Source organism: Lactuca serriola, chromosome 1 (assembly GCF_051521515.1).
Source record: "Lactuca serriola cultivar US96UC23 chromosome 1, Lser_US96UC23_V15, whole genome shotgun sequence".
Taxonomy (NCBI): domain Eukaryota; kingdom Viridiplantae; phylum Streptophyta; class Magnoliopsida; order Asterales; family Asteraceae; genus Lactuca; species Lactuca serriola.
Genome location: NC_136408.1, coordinates 222,861,179 through 222,875,980, shown reverse-complemented (window position 1 = coordinate 222,875,980; position 14,802 = coordinate 222,861,179). Strand labels below are relative to the sequence as shown.

At 40.1% G+C, this 14,802-nt stretch overlaps 1 long non-coding RNA gene across 10 annotated transcripts; it reads left to right on the top strand.

The window, feature by feature from the left end:
• Positions 1-9,992: 9,992 nt before the first annotated feature.
• On the top strand, positions 9,993-14,601 carry LOC145049637 (uncharacterized). Of its 10 annotated transcripts, none has more exons than XR_013683309.1 (6): positions 9,993-10,883; positions 11,473-12,159; positions 12,257-12,567; positions 12,650-12,794; positions 13,383-13,652; positions 14,206-14,601. It is a non-coding gene; the product is annotated as an uncharacterized LOC145049637 (long non-coding RNA). The 10 variants fall into 10 exon arrangements; XR_013683308.1 differs by lacking the exon at positions 14,206-14,601 and having other exon boundaries at positions 10,006-10,883; positions 13,383-13,455; positions 13,576-13,803; XR_013683304.1 differs by having other exon boundaries at positions 10,009-10,883; positions 13,576-13,652; positions 14,206-14,597.
• The last annotated feature ends 201 nt before the right edge of the window (positions 14,602-14,802 follow it).

Genomic DNA, 14,802 nt, shown 5'->3' with positions numbered 1-14,802 from the left:
CTTGTATGGGGTCCGATGTACGATATACACGGACCATAGGAGCTTGAAGTATTTGATGGATCAGCCCAACCTAAATATGCGTCAGAGGAGGTGGTTGGATGTGGTCAAGGATTATGATTGTGAGATCCTGTACCACCCAGGCAAGGCTAATGTGGTAGCCGATGCGTTGAGCCGCAGGGCGGAGAGCACTCCACTGCGAGATGTATGTTTGAGATTGACCGTGATAGCTCTAGTATTGGATGCTATTCATGGGGCACAGGCCGAGGCTGTGCGACCGGAGATGCAGAAGAGAGAGCGGGTCGTTGGTTTGGTTTCAGAGTTCGTTACGGATGGACGAGGGCTTATGACGTTTCAGGGTCGGATTTGGGTACCGTTTGTGGGTGGTACGCGTATTACTTTGATGGAAGAGGCTCATCGGTAGAGATTTTCGATCCATCCGGGGGCTACGAAGATGTATTTGGATTTGAGGAAAGAGTATTGGTGGCCCTGTATGAAGAGGGACGTCGCATGGTTCGTTGAGAGGTGCTTGACCTGCCGCGGGGTTAAGGCCGAGCACCAGAGACCGCATGGCAAGTTGCAGCCATTGGAGGTTCCCGAATGGAAGTGGGAACAGATCACTATGGATTTCATCACCAAATTGCCGAGGACTGCCAGAGGAGTTGATGCAATTTGGGTGATTGTGGATAGGTTGACGAAGAGCGCTCACTTCCTTGCCATCAGTGAGAGTTCTTCAGCGGAGAAGTTGGCGGAGTTATATGTGAGAGAAGTGGTATCTCGGCATGGGGTGCCGATCTCGATTGTTTCAGACCGTGATGTGCGCTTCACTTCCAGATTCTGGAAGAAATTTCATGAGGAGCTGGGTACTAAATTGCATTTTAGTACCGCATATCATCCCCAGACAGACTGCCAGAGTGAGTGGACGATTCAGACGCTGGAAGACATGCTTCGAGCGTGTGTGTTAGATTTCGGGGGTAGCTGGGATGCGTATTTACCCTTGGCAGAGTTTTCCTACAACAACAGCCATCATTCGAGCATTGGTATGCCACCCTTTGAGCTGTTGTATGGTAGGAGGTGTCGGACCCCCATTTTCTGGGGAGAGGTTGGGCAGAGAGTGATGGGCAGTACAGAGATCGTGCTTCAGACGACAGAGCAGATTCAGCAGGTCAGACAGAGGTTATTGACCGCCCAGAGCTGACAGAAGAGTTATGCAGACAGACGCCGGTCCGAGCTTGAGTTTCAGGTCGGCGACTTTGTTCTCCTGAAAGTCTCTCCTTGGAAAGGAGTGATTCGATTCAGGAAGAGGGGCAAGTTGGGGCCCCGGTATATTGGGCCATTTCGTGTGATTGCAAGGGTAGGCCGGGTAGCCTATCGGTTGGAGTTGCCAGCCGAGTTGGGGCAGATCCACGACACTTTTCACGTGTCGCAGTTGAGGAAGTGTATAGCCGATGAGTCGGCAGTGGTTCCATTAGAGGATATTCATGTGGATGCGAGTCTGAATTATGCTGAGAGGCCTGTGGCCATCAGGGATCGGAAGATCAAGGTTCTGAGGAACAAGGAGGTACCTCTGGTGTTGGTTCAGTGGCAACACCGGAAGGGATCGGAGATGACCTGGGAGCCGGAGCGCGAGATGCGGGAGCAGCATCCGGAGCTATTTTCAGAGCGAGACTTCGAGGGCGAAGTCTATTTCTAGTGGGGGAGAATTGTAACAGCCCGGAATTCCAGGTATCTTTATTGATTTGATTATTTTTGTGTTTGAGAGGGGACTCGGCGAGTTGGAGCTCAGACTCGCCGAGTAGGGTCGCGATTCTGGACGCGGGATTCGTCTGGACTCGGCGAGTCCAGGATATGGACTCGGCGAGTCTGCGCTGTTTAATGAAACCCTAATTTCTCGGTCCTAAGCCCTATTTAAAGGACCTCATGGCCCTCATTTGCGACCACCTTGAACCCTAAGAGCCCCCATACGACTGTGAGCCCTTGTGAGTGTATTTGGAGGCCATTTGTTCACCGTTTTGTGTGTTTTTGCAAGAAAGGAGGGAGTGGATCAAACTTGAGGAGTTGGGGAGCTTGGATCTGTTGCTAAATCATCAAGGGAGTCTTCTTGAGGTAACTTTCAGAGCCAAACTTCGTGTTTTGTGTTGATGTGTCAAATCTAGGGTTTCTTCTTGCATTTCTTGGCTTAAATTGGAAGTATGAAAGGTTCCATGGAGATATGGAACCTAGATCTGGGCCTTAGCAGGTCCAGGAGACCCCATATGACTAGCTTTATGTCCATCCTTTTGAGTTAGAAGCTAAGGTGGTCATATTAGAGGTTGTTTCCCCAAAATAAGCCTTGTACGCATTGCATGGCAACCAAGACTGAGACTTTACGTGACAAATAAGCTTGGGAAGGCCAGATCTATGAATGGATGGAACGGATCTGACCGCAAAAGCCATTTTTAGCTGGTGCATGTCTTGGACTCGCCGAGTCTGATGAACAGACTCGACGAGTCGCTTGAAGATTGTCCTTGAGGACACCCAGTGCGTAGCCCTGACTGAGTTATGGTTGACTCAGTGAGTCAGGACGAGTTAGAGAGGGTCGACAGGTGGACTGAGTCGAGCGGGGACTCGCAGAGTTGTTCTTGAGACTCGGCGAGTTGAGTCGGGGTGGCCCCACGACTCTCCCAGGTGGAACTCGTCGAGTCGGGGGAAGCACTCGACGAGTAAGAAGGGAATCCTAGGGAGTTGACGAACACGTCTAGACTCGCCGAGTTGCCCCTGTGCACTCGCCAAGTCCGGTCAAGTTGACCGTTGACCGTTGACCAGAGTTGACCTGTGTTGACTTCTTAGGGATAGTCAACCTTAGAGATAAAAAGTGTTAATTAGAGTCATGTGATGTTATAGGAGGATTAGAGCTCGGAGGATCGAGCACGAGGGATTTCCAGGATTCGTGAGGTACCGAGATACGCGAGGTGAGTCTTCTCACTATACTTTACCTTGAGTAGGTACCCAGAGCTATGTGTTAGTGTATGTATATTATGTGTATGCTATGTGTGGTACTGCATTATTTCTATGTGATTTATGCTGTGCATGATTACAGAGTTAGAACCGGAAGGTTCCTAGAGTTAGAACCTGAGGGTTCACAGAGTTGGGTGCACGGACCCATAGAGTTATAGCCTTGAGTGGCTAATATGTGTTTTATGTGTGGTATTTTGGGGAACTCACTAAGCTTCGTGCTTACAGTGTTAGTGTTGTTGTTTCAGGTACTAGCGATGACCGTGGGAAGGCGCCGGCTTGATCTGTACACACGCAGGGGACTTTTTATATATTTATGTGATCTTGGGATTTGTATGATACAGATTGGAATTTGAAACTTAATGTTTTTATGAAATTAAAAGAGAAATGTTTTTTATATTGCGAAAAATTATTTTGAAATTGACTGTGTTACAATAACAATCCCAAGATCTTATAACATAAAAATCCCGTGTGTGTACTGATTAGGTCGGCGCCTTCCCGCGTTCCTCACTAGTACCTGAAACAAATAACACCAAACACTGTACGCACAAAGCTTAGTGAGTTCCTCAAAATACCACACATAACACATATTAGCCACTCGAGGCTATAACTCTGTGGGTCCGTGGACCCTACTCTGTGAACCCTCTGGTTTTAACTCTATGAACCTTCCGGTTCTAACTCTATAAGCATGCACAGTATAAATCACATAGAAATAATGCAGTACAACACATAACATACATAGCATACAAATACTCTGTCACATAACTCTGGTTGCCTACTCAAGGTAAAGTATAGTGAGAAGACTCACCTCGCGTATCTCGGTAAATATCTGTCTCGGACTAAATGTGATCTAGCCTCCGCCTAATCACACAAAGTAATACACTCATAAATACAACTGAACTCAACCCTAAGGGTCAACAAGGTCAACGATCAACTTTGACCGGACTCGGCGAGTGCACTAGGGCGACTCGGCGAGTCTATACGTGTCCACTGACTCCCTTGGATCCTCTCTTGACATGTCGAGTACCTCCCTAACTCGACGAGTTCCACCTGGCATGAATCGCGGGGCTACCACAACTCAACTCGCCAAGTCTCAAGAACAACTCGGCGAGTTCCGGCTTGACTCAGTCCCCCCCTTGACTCTCCCTGACTCACTGAGTCGACCCCTCAACGCGACAAGACCACTCGCAGAGTGGTTATGGGCAAAATTCTTGCTACTCGCCGAGTCTGTTCTTTAGACTCGGCGAGTCCATGCCATGCATAAACTCAAACTTACTTCTGAGGTCAGATTTGTTCCATACAATCTTAGATATGGCCTCCCCAGGCATGATAATCACGTAAAGTCCAAACCTTGGTGCTCAAACAACAACTATTTGCTCTTAAATGATGATTTAGCCCCAAATCTCATAACTCTAGGTCAAAACTCCAATGAACCCTCATAAAGCTTAAGGAATAAAGCTTCTCTGGACCTCTATGGATCTCATCTCAAGCCTCATCACAAATAGGGACGAAATGGACATCAAATCTAACCAACAAAGGGGTCAAGAAACCCTAAACCCCCATGTTCATTATAACAACAGAAAAGGGAGCCAAATATACCTCCAAAATGATGCTCTGAGCTCCAAAATCGAAGGATGTCCACCTCCCTTGCCTCCTCTTAGCTAGAATCTTCTTTGCCTTGCCAATCAAAGCTTCACAGGACAACAATGGCCTCCACTCTCTCTCAAAACGCTCAAAATCTATTTAGGGTTTCTCTCTGGGGTTGGTGGCCGCAAATGACGGCCATAAGCCCCTTCAAATAGGTCTCAAACCCTGGAAATTAGGGTTACATTAAACAGCGTGGACTCGTCGAGTCCACTTTTGGACTCGTTGAGTCCAGACGCGAACCCGCGCACAAAACCGCGATCCTACTCGGCGAGTTTGGACTCCAACTCGCCGAGTCTCCTCATAATTACCCAAAATAAAAGAATAAAATAATACTTGGGAATCTGGGATGTTACAGTTTGACTGTAGTGCTCAACATCCGAAGACTTTTATGCTTGTTCTTCTTGTGATACTTGTGTTCGAGTGTTTTAGATTCTGGATGTTCTTATACTTTGGTAAAATATGGTTATATTTTAAAATATAATTCTTGGTCAGAGTGTTTTATCCCTATGTATTTATAGGCTATATATCTTTTATGAATTGATATACTTAGATCACTATAAACAATGCTCTGATACCATCTGTCACACCCCAAAACCGGAACGGCGGAAACGTTCTAGGGTGGATGACGTCATGTCAAGTATCACAACATATGTAGTATAGTAATCAAAGTACAACAACCATTGCATTAATAGTAATAGTTTTACATAGTTTACATTGCATAGGAACACAGAAGTAATACAAGTAATAATATAAGTGCAGCTTGGTACTAAACTGTCTTCATCAAAAGCTCCTGGAATGTACCTGTCTAAAGCTGACCTGAGAATACAAGTTATTTGAAAAGCGAGTATCAGCATTTTTTTATAAATGCTGGTGAGTTCATAAATATTTAGTGTCATTTTATCCAAATAACTTTATAAAAGTAGTAGTTTTTAAAGTATCGGTGAATCAGAGTCCTTTCCAGAAAATCCTATATTTTCTTTATTAAAAGCAGTCTTCTACCAAGACTGGACGGAGTTATGTGGTAAAAAGTAGTTTTCCCTTAAACGCTATCATTATCAAAATATAGAATTCGATTATTAAAGAAAGCGGGAGAAATCAGGGAAAATAACATATGCCTCAGCAGTGAAGACTGCTGACCAACGCAAAAGGAATCATAGACTCCAGGAGAGTATCGAACGAACGACATGCCTGGCTCAGTCTAACAAAAGGAGACACAGACCCTAGACGGTATCAAATGAAAGATACAGCTAGTAAGGTCTAAAACAGAGAATACAGACCCCAGACAGTATCAAATGAAAGATACAACTGGTAAGGTCTAAAACAGAGAATACAGACCCTAAACAGTATCAAATGAAAGATACAGCTAACAAGGTCTAAAAATAGAGACAGACCCTAGACAGTATCAAATGAAAGATACAGGTAACAAGGTCTAAAAATAGAGACAGACCCTAGACAGTATCAAATGAAAGATACAGCTAGTAAGGTCTAAAATAGTGAACACAGTAAATACAGTGAATACTGTGTTAAAACTCGTTACCTTAAGGCCATGAATTATAAGGTAACCCCGAGATACTCGTAACCATACTGATAGACACTAGAGAACCTGACGCCCTGCAAGCATCTGTGTAAGTATGACATTTGTCACCCCTTGGCTTGGTAGGCCGTGGACTGTAGCTAGCAGTCAGGGTGTGGGGGTGTCAATCCCGTATAGCTATATACACAATGTCCGCTCTCCCTACAAGAGACTCTGGTTACCAACTTGACAACGGAGAAGGCCGTGTACTGAAGATGTATCTCGTGTAGTGAGATCTGATGTAAAATACTAGACTAGTGATAGAGACTCACAACTGAACTGACTAATGTAAACATATATGTCTATGCTTGTATACATAATATATAACTAATGATCAAACGACCTTCGGACGGACATCCGATCCCACCAGACCACATCTCAACGAAGAAAAGGAAATAGGGCGAACAAGCCTTCCTAAGTCCTTCAAACATTATTTATATGCATCTATACAAGCACAGGCATACATCTAACTATGTTTAAGTGTCTAACGAAGTAGAAGTGTCTTACAAGGTATAAGTGTTAGCAAGCAGAAGCGTATCGTGAAGTATAAGCGAATCGTGAAGTATAAGCGAATCTTGAAGTATAAGCGAATCGTGAAGTATAAGCGAATCGTGAAGTATAAGCGTGAATAAGTAGGAGCATATTACGAAGCAAAAGCGTTACCAGTATAAGTGAAGTATAAGCGTTAACAAGTATAAGCGTGTCACGAAGTGACAACGTTATCAAGTAGGAGTTTAAACCAAGTAGAAGTGATGAATGGTATCTAACAAGTAAGAGTATAAAAACATGGAAGAAAACCTTGATGAAATCTTTGGAAAACCTTTATACTTAAGAAAATCACACTTGGTATTCCTTTGTAAAATAAGTTTGAAAACCTTTAGAAATCCTTTGGGAAACTTTCATAAACAAGTTTTAAATGAAACTTTGATAAAACAATATAAGTAAAAGTTGAACAAATAACAACGTTTTAGAAAACCATTTACAGTGCCATTCTCGGTAAAAATAGTTAACAGTGTAGTAAACCCTTGTACATGCGGGTTATCAATCATATGTGATTGATATGATAACTGGCATATTTAACTTGTATTCCGCCCCTATAAAAGCATGTAAAAACATTTAAAAGGTTCATTCAGGGGTATGAACTCACCTGATGTAAGTGGATCCGACGAAGGTGCCAGTTGGGTGTTCGGTGTCAAGTAAAGACTTGAACACACTTAGTGACCTATTAACATATGATAACATATGTTTACATACAATTAGTACATATAATACAAATTAAACAAGTATACGCATCCTAAGGTGCGGAAAACACTTTGATTAAGTGCTAGGGGTGTCCCGGGTAACATTTAAGGGTGTGTATGGCTCGGATAAGGAGTTTACTCTCCTAAAACTCACTTTATGTGAGTTCACGGTTGGGAGGCCACTTCCCACATGAGTTTACGGCCGTAAACTCATGGGAGGAGTGTTTTTGAATGGTTTCAAGCCTCATATGGATTTAGAAGTGGTTCTAGGGATTTATACAAGGCTATAGGGGTGTTTCGGGGTTCAAGAGTTTACTCCCTTGGATTTTACGGTCCAAATGACCACTTCTTGGGATTTTATGGCCATAAGCACCATGGCTTAGGCCGTGAACTCTCATACACCCTCCAATCCTTGATTTTAAACTCCTTGGCTCATTTCTAGTAAATTCTAGTGAAGGTATTAGGCCATTTAGGGGACTTAAACTCTCATTTGACATGGTTTAGGGGAGTTTACGGCCTAAGCACATGCTTGGGCCATGAACTCTATTTCACACCTCAAATGTTTGTGCTTAATTGTTCCAAACCCGAAATAGCAAGCCCCTAAGACATATCTTAAGTCTAAATGTGATTTGGAAGTGATTTTGAGGCTTGATTTGAATATTTTGAGGAGTTTACAGCCTAAGAATGCTCTTGGGCTGTAAACCCTCTTCCAAGCCCCTAAACTTGTTGATTTGAGGTTCAAACACTTCTAGGCTTAATCCTAAATTAGTTTCCAAGCCTAAGGGAGGGAGTTTTGGGCATTTTGGCACCATTTAAGGTGTTTACGGCCTAAGGAGGTTCTTAGGCCGTGAACTCCTTTTAATTGGCTTTCTTGGGTGATTTTTGAGCTAAACCAACAAACCATGATGTTTAGAATAATTTAGGGTAAGGGGACTTACGTATTGGAGGCGGAAATTCGCGGTTTTGAGGCGAAATCGAGCTTGATGAGAGAGAGTAGAGAGAGGATATGGGTTTAGGGTGGTAAAAGCTTCAAATGGAGTATCCAACTCCTTATATATATGCCCTAAGTGTTTCACCCGGTATACGACTACCCGATACTAGTGTTTAACGAGGTTTAAACTTTTTACCCGTGTTAAATGGTCGTAATAAAAATTAAATTTTTCCAAGTAAATGGAAATGTAATTTACGTGTTTTTATTTATTTAACACGACGATAACGACATAAAGTATATAAATAAATAAGGCATTTATTTATTTGACGACCTTAAATTAACGGAAGTTTTATAAAATGGAGTATTCCGTTAACGGAAACGGGGTAATATAACGGAATAAACTTTGGGTTGTCACATCATCCGCCCGTTAGAGGGAATTTCATCCCGAAATTCAGGTTTAGGCAAGGGAGCAGGTATGAATGACCGAGTAGAGGCAGGAGGGTACTTCCTATTCGGTTTGTCCTCGCACTCCCAAGTCAACTCTGGCCAGTGTTTGTCATTCCAACAAACCTTCATCTATGGGATGCGGATTCTATCTTGTGCAGTTAGCGATTTCCTACAAGTATGTCTACGAAGTTAGGGTTCTCAATGGTTTCTATCAAGATGAGTGGGATACGAAGGGTGACGTCGGGCAAACACTTATCAAGTCTAAGGAGTGGATCGATCTGTGGTGAAACTTGTGGAATTTCCGAAAGTAGTAGTGGTCTGATGAGGGTTGGACAAATCTCTGTAAAGGATCTCGGATGGTCCAAAGCTCTCGGAAGGGTAGAGCTTTTCAGTACTTAGAACATAGTGTACTTCTATGGCAAGATCATCACTTGCGTGCTCGCCATTTCGAAGTTCCTAACTTTCTCTCTCATACTGGAAGTGTAGTCCTTCACATTCTTCTTCGGTGAAATAGGTGGTGAGGCGTTAGAGAATGGCGACATCTCTCTCTCTCTCTATTAGTCTCTCTCCTGATCTTTCTGGTAGACACCGACAGTAGTGGTAGTGGCTGACGACAGTGGTTGGTGGTCGAACGTGGGTTTGTTGTTGAAAATGTGATTAAAACAATTTCAAAACTTGTCAGAAATGTGATTAAAACATTACATGCACTGGACACATTCTTTCATGTTAAAAAAGATATTTTATGTTTATTGGTTAATACACTGAAAAAATTGTTATAAAAATTAAAAGTGTAAAACCTGTACCTAATTATATATATATTAAAGCGCATGACATGTTTTAATAGTGATGTTTTTAACTTCTAACTTTTGCCACATATTTTTACATTTTTATAAAAATTGGCCCTTTTATTTTATTTGTTTTGTAATCTTGCCACATAAGTTTAATAAATCGTCGAATTTCGCTCATTGACCGGGTCAATGTCCGCTTTCGTGTGTGAGGCGGTTCATCACCGACTCAAATACCTCTGGAAGCTTTGGATGAAATTCCACCGCCTTTACGTTCCAATCACCCACCTCCGCCACCATTTCATTTATGTTCTATCGATTATTGGGGAATGTGTTCGTTTTTCTTTGCAATCACCCACCTCCGCCACCATTTCATTTATGTTCTATCGATTATTGGGGAATGTGTTCGTTTTTCTTTGCAATCACCCACCTCCGCCACCATTTCATTTATGTTCTATCGATTATTGGGGAATGTGTTCGTTTTTCTTTGCAATCACCCACCTCCGCCACCATTTCATTTATGTTCTATCGATTATTGGGGAATGTGTTCGTTTTTCTTTGCAATCACCCACCTCCGCCACCATTTCATTTATGTTCTATCGATTATTGGGGAATGTGTTCGTTTTTCTTTGCAATCACCCACCTCCGCCACCATTTCATTTATGTTCTATCGATTATTGGGGAATGTGTTCGTTTTTCTTTGCAATCACCCACCTCCGCCACCATTTCATTTATGTTCTATCGGCTGTTGGGGAATGTGTTCGTTTTTCTTTGGAGTTGTCTTGCTTTTTAAAGCCGACCGCCGTTCTTTAGCCACCCACCTCCGACACTGTTTCGAGCCGTAAGTCAGTTGAAGGAATACCTCTTTGTTACGTATGAATGAAAGTAATTATTTTCCAAAATTTCGTCATCTGCTTCACAAATCTCTGTCGCTCTCGAACCATAAGGCACCGCCTCTCACCAATTTGGATGCTTACTGCTATCCCTGAACCCCAACTTCATTTCGTGCCCTAATCCTCACTCTATTTCGATCTGGCATTGCGACTCCTCAGATTCTGGTCCTTAGGTTTGATTTTATGCCCTAATCCTCACACACGATTTGGATTTGCTTCGTTGGCGACTCACTGTTACCAGAAATTGAGAGGGAAGGGGAAAGACGAACTAAGACTGAGGGTAGTCGAACAGTAAACCATTCTGACGAATCTTTAAGCCATTTTGAAATGCCATCCAACTTTATAACTTCACGTCTCCAACGCTATATTCATCAGGTATGAAAAATCAAGCTTTTACTCTTTTTCTTTTTTATGAACCTTCTGGGTTTGGTCATTCTCGAAATTCTCATTTCTTATCAGTTAACCCTAAATTCTATTAAAAATTAGAGGTGTAGGGGTTAAAGAACCCTAGCACGCTTCATATTCCACATGACAATTTACTAAGAAATTTTCATTCTTATTTCGTTTTTTAATCAGAAATCAATTCCATGGTTCTGAATACATATTGAACCATCTTATAAATCTATTTTGGGTTCTATTGACCAATATTGATGACATTATTATTTATAGATGTCTACAAATTATCTTTTTCTTAATTTGGCCGACAAATTGTATGGGTTGACAACACAGAACTGTGAAGTGTCAACATTACTCTGTCCAAAAAAAAATCGTATGCAGTTTTCATTAGCTTAGAAAATAAAAATAGCTAAAGGGAGACGAAAATGATATCAAACATTTTACACAACATTGAACTTATACAAAATGTAATATTCTAACACAATATTATTTTTGCATGATAAATGTTTTCGACATAAGTAAGAAAGTCTTCATCTTTTTGAAGAATGGCTATTTCTTCTGCCTGTAGATGCACAAGTGTTGTAATACCATCTCCAGATGGGGTATCCATCAGAATAAGAGGCTTCTCCACATCTGGAATTCGTATTGTTACTTCTATTGGCTTTAATTTCCCGGTCCCCACCCCAAATACATAAAATGGAAGCCAACATGCGTTTGAACTATAGTAAATATCATCTTGTAAGGCTGAGAATGTGTTTAGCAACTTTTTAACTATTTATTGCTCATCTCTTATCCCTTCCAGTTCCATTTTACCTTTCCTTACCTCAGCTGTCAACTCATTCAACCTAATTTCACCTGAATCTGCCATCTTTGATATCAAAAATGTAAAGAAGTTGCCTACTGCTGATTCAGGACTTTTTCCAAAAAAAAAATCCTCATGCTCACTGCTACAGACAAGCTTGATGGATGTGAAGAACCTGACTTTCTTTTCACTGCGCTCACTGCGAGTTTGAATAGTAAAGCTATCAACACTTCTACTCGAGTAGCATTGGTTTGAGCTGTACCCATTTGCAATAACATTCTTCACTTATGTTTGAATAAAATACTCAGTAACTTATTTAACACGCGATGAGGTTGCTTGCAGTCAACTCTGATGAATGGTTTTTGAAAAGGATGCAAGAGATGTCAATAGATTACCATTTCATAATGGAGCAAGAAATAGGATCAGTTACTCATGTATTTTTCGGGTTCAACGGTAATAAAAAAAAAAAAAAAATTCACACATTTTTATTATTTATTTTTCAATAAAAATAATAAAGGGTTAAGATGGTAATTAATTATTTAATATATAGGATCCGGTGGCGGATTGCTGCCATTAGTGAAGCTGGAGGGTGGAAGGATGGGACGACGGTGGAGGACATGAATCTTGCTGTTGTAGCAGGTCTTAAAGGATCAAAATTTCTGTATCTTGGCGATCTTCAACAAATATCAAAATTTTCGTCAATATGAAATTACAAAAAAAACTTCAATTTTTATGATGATCAATGGTTTTTGTAGTTGAAAAGCCAACTTCGGAGTACATGTAGAGTCTTTCGTTATCAGCAACATAGGTGGTCCACCTAATTTGTTCAAGAAAATGGTGATGAAGATTGTTAGGTACAAGGTTAGTCAACTTCATTTTCATTCATCTTCGATCATCTCCCCATGTATTTATTTAAAAAGTGAGACTATGGAATCTGAAACAGGTGATGTTTTTGCTGAGGTTGGTTCTTTGCCTATATAGGCAGCTAAAAAGGTTAAGCATGTGTGTATGCAAATGATTTAAACCCACAGGCTATTGATTAAATTGAAAGAAATTGCTTCCTCAACAAACTTGAAAGACAAATTGAGGTTTGTCTCTAAACTTCAGTCTTCACTTCACTTTTTTTTTTATCAATAAAACAAAGGATACATGCAGAAAAATAGCAACATACTATTAACTTCAGTTCATGTATTCTGGCATCCTACTAATTTTTTTTTTTCTATTATAACATTGTATTTTTAGTTTCTTTTTCTTATGAAGACAATGTAGTACTTTGAAGAATATATTTGATTGTAGCATTGTACTTTGTTTTTTTCTTATTACTAAACATTTTGGGATAAAATGACTTAATTACCCTTACTCCTACTTCATCTAATGTTGCTAATTTTGTTGATATACATTAGATTCAGCATAATCCATACATGAATTTGAATTCTTGATAATTCACTTTCTACATTTTGTAATGATTTTATATGTTATAAATAGAATAAAATGTCATAATTGTTTTTTAATTGTATGACTATAATATTTACGATATATATTAAATCTCAATGAATTGGTGAACAATGATCTCTTCAGCTTCTGAATTTTGCCACGTGTTTTTTACTTTTTGGAAAAATTGACTTGTGCCTTTTCGCTTCACGGCCTCTCTTTGCCTCCGTTTCTCTTCCTTTCAGAAGTTATGGAGACTTATAGTACCAATTTCTACAGAATCTTATTCTTATTCGAATTGTTCCCAGATCATAAATGGTAACTTATCATTGATTCTTGAATTGGGTATTTCAGAAGTTTTTTGTTTGTAATCGGTTATTCATTTAAATCTATGTTTACGGTTTTACCAAGTTGCACAACGTTTCATTTTGTCTTCAGATGGATGAAGTGCAACCATCTCTCATATTAGGTTGATGTAGCTGAGAAAAAGAAAAAAAAAAGCGAAGAAGGTGAATGTATGTAATTATTTGTCATCCTAATTCTTTAGTTATATTTCATTTTTCGTTTTTATTTTCTTCCACCTACAAATCTGATGTGCACTAGGTAAACCATTTCTCTGTAATCACTATGGAAATTTTCCTATAAATTAATGAACTTTGTGAGTAATCGCCTTTACATATGATTCTAATAGACCATTGTCGTCATTGGTGGAGTGAGGGCTATATTCGAATACGTAAATTTTTTTAATAGGGGCATAACTGGAAAACCTAAAGCTTTCAAATTTAAAACCAAAAAATGCCATTGAACTTTCGAGTAAAAGCATTTTTTTTTCCAAATTCTCTACACAACATAGGTTAAGAATACAAGAAATATCAATCTACTTCTATCGAGTCGTTTGTGTAGCATTCTTTAAAATTATATCAATTATACCCATGTCATTCAATGTTATAATTGAAAGAAAGGAAAGTAGAATGCTCTCACACGCAAATAGATGAAAATACAATGCTATTTATTGGGATTCAAATGTCATTGTGCTTTCGCTTATATGATGTAATTTATATTGTTTAGGACCATGATGGTTCATATATCAAAGGACTGTTGTTAAGCCTACTCAAAAGAATAGTAACAATGTCGAAATTACATTGTTGCCCTGTGTTATCGACTAAAGTTTATTGCATCTCCACCTACCAAAGTAAACATTTTCCCGACCCATGGACAGGCGAAAATCTTCCTTTTTAACCATGAAAGTGAAATGTATGTTTTTGTTTATAGAACTCTTATTTTTTATTTATCTACTTTTACCTAGCTTCACCCACAAAATGGTGATATTTGCTGAAAGATTAAGGAAAGAAAAACAAGATATTTCCTAAGTAGAAATGTGAGGAAAGTTTGCTGACATAGTTAGGATATGCCACAAGTTTGTTGGATTATACTTTAATCCACATGTACCAGACCCATGCTTTATTTCTTCTTTGTCTTTTAGTTATCAAAAAAACTATGTAAAGTTTATGGCGGTATAAATAATATCCGAAACCATGCAAATTGAATCTCATGACTACACGGCGAAAATTTTCCACTCCGATCTAATCTAAATATCTAATGATTTTGGAAAAGCATTTCTGACCCATGCGAAGCATGGGTCCTTTTCCTAGTTAGTAATAATTA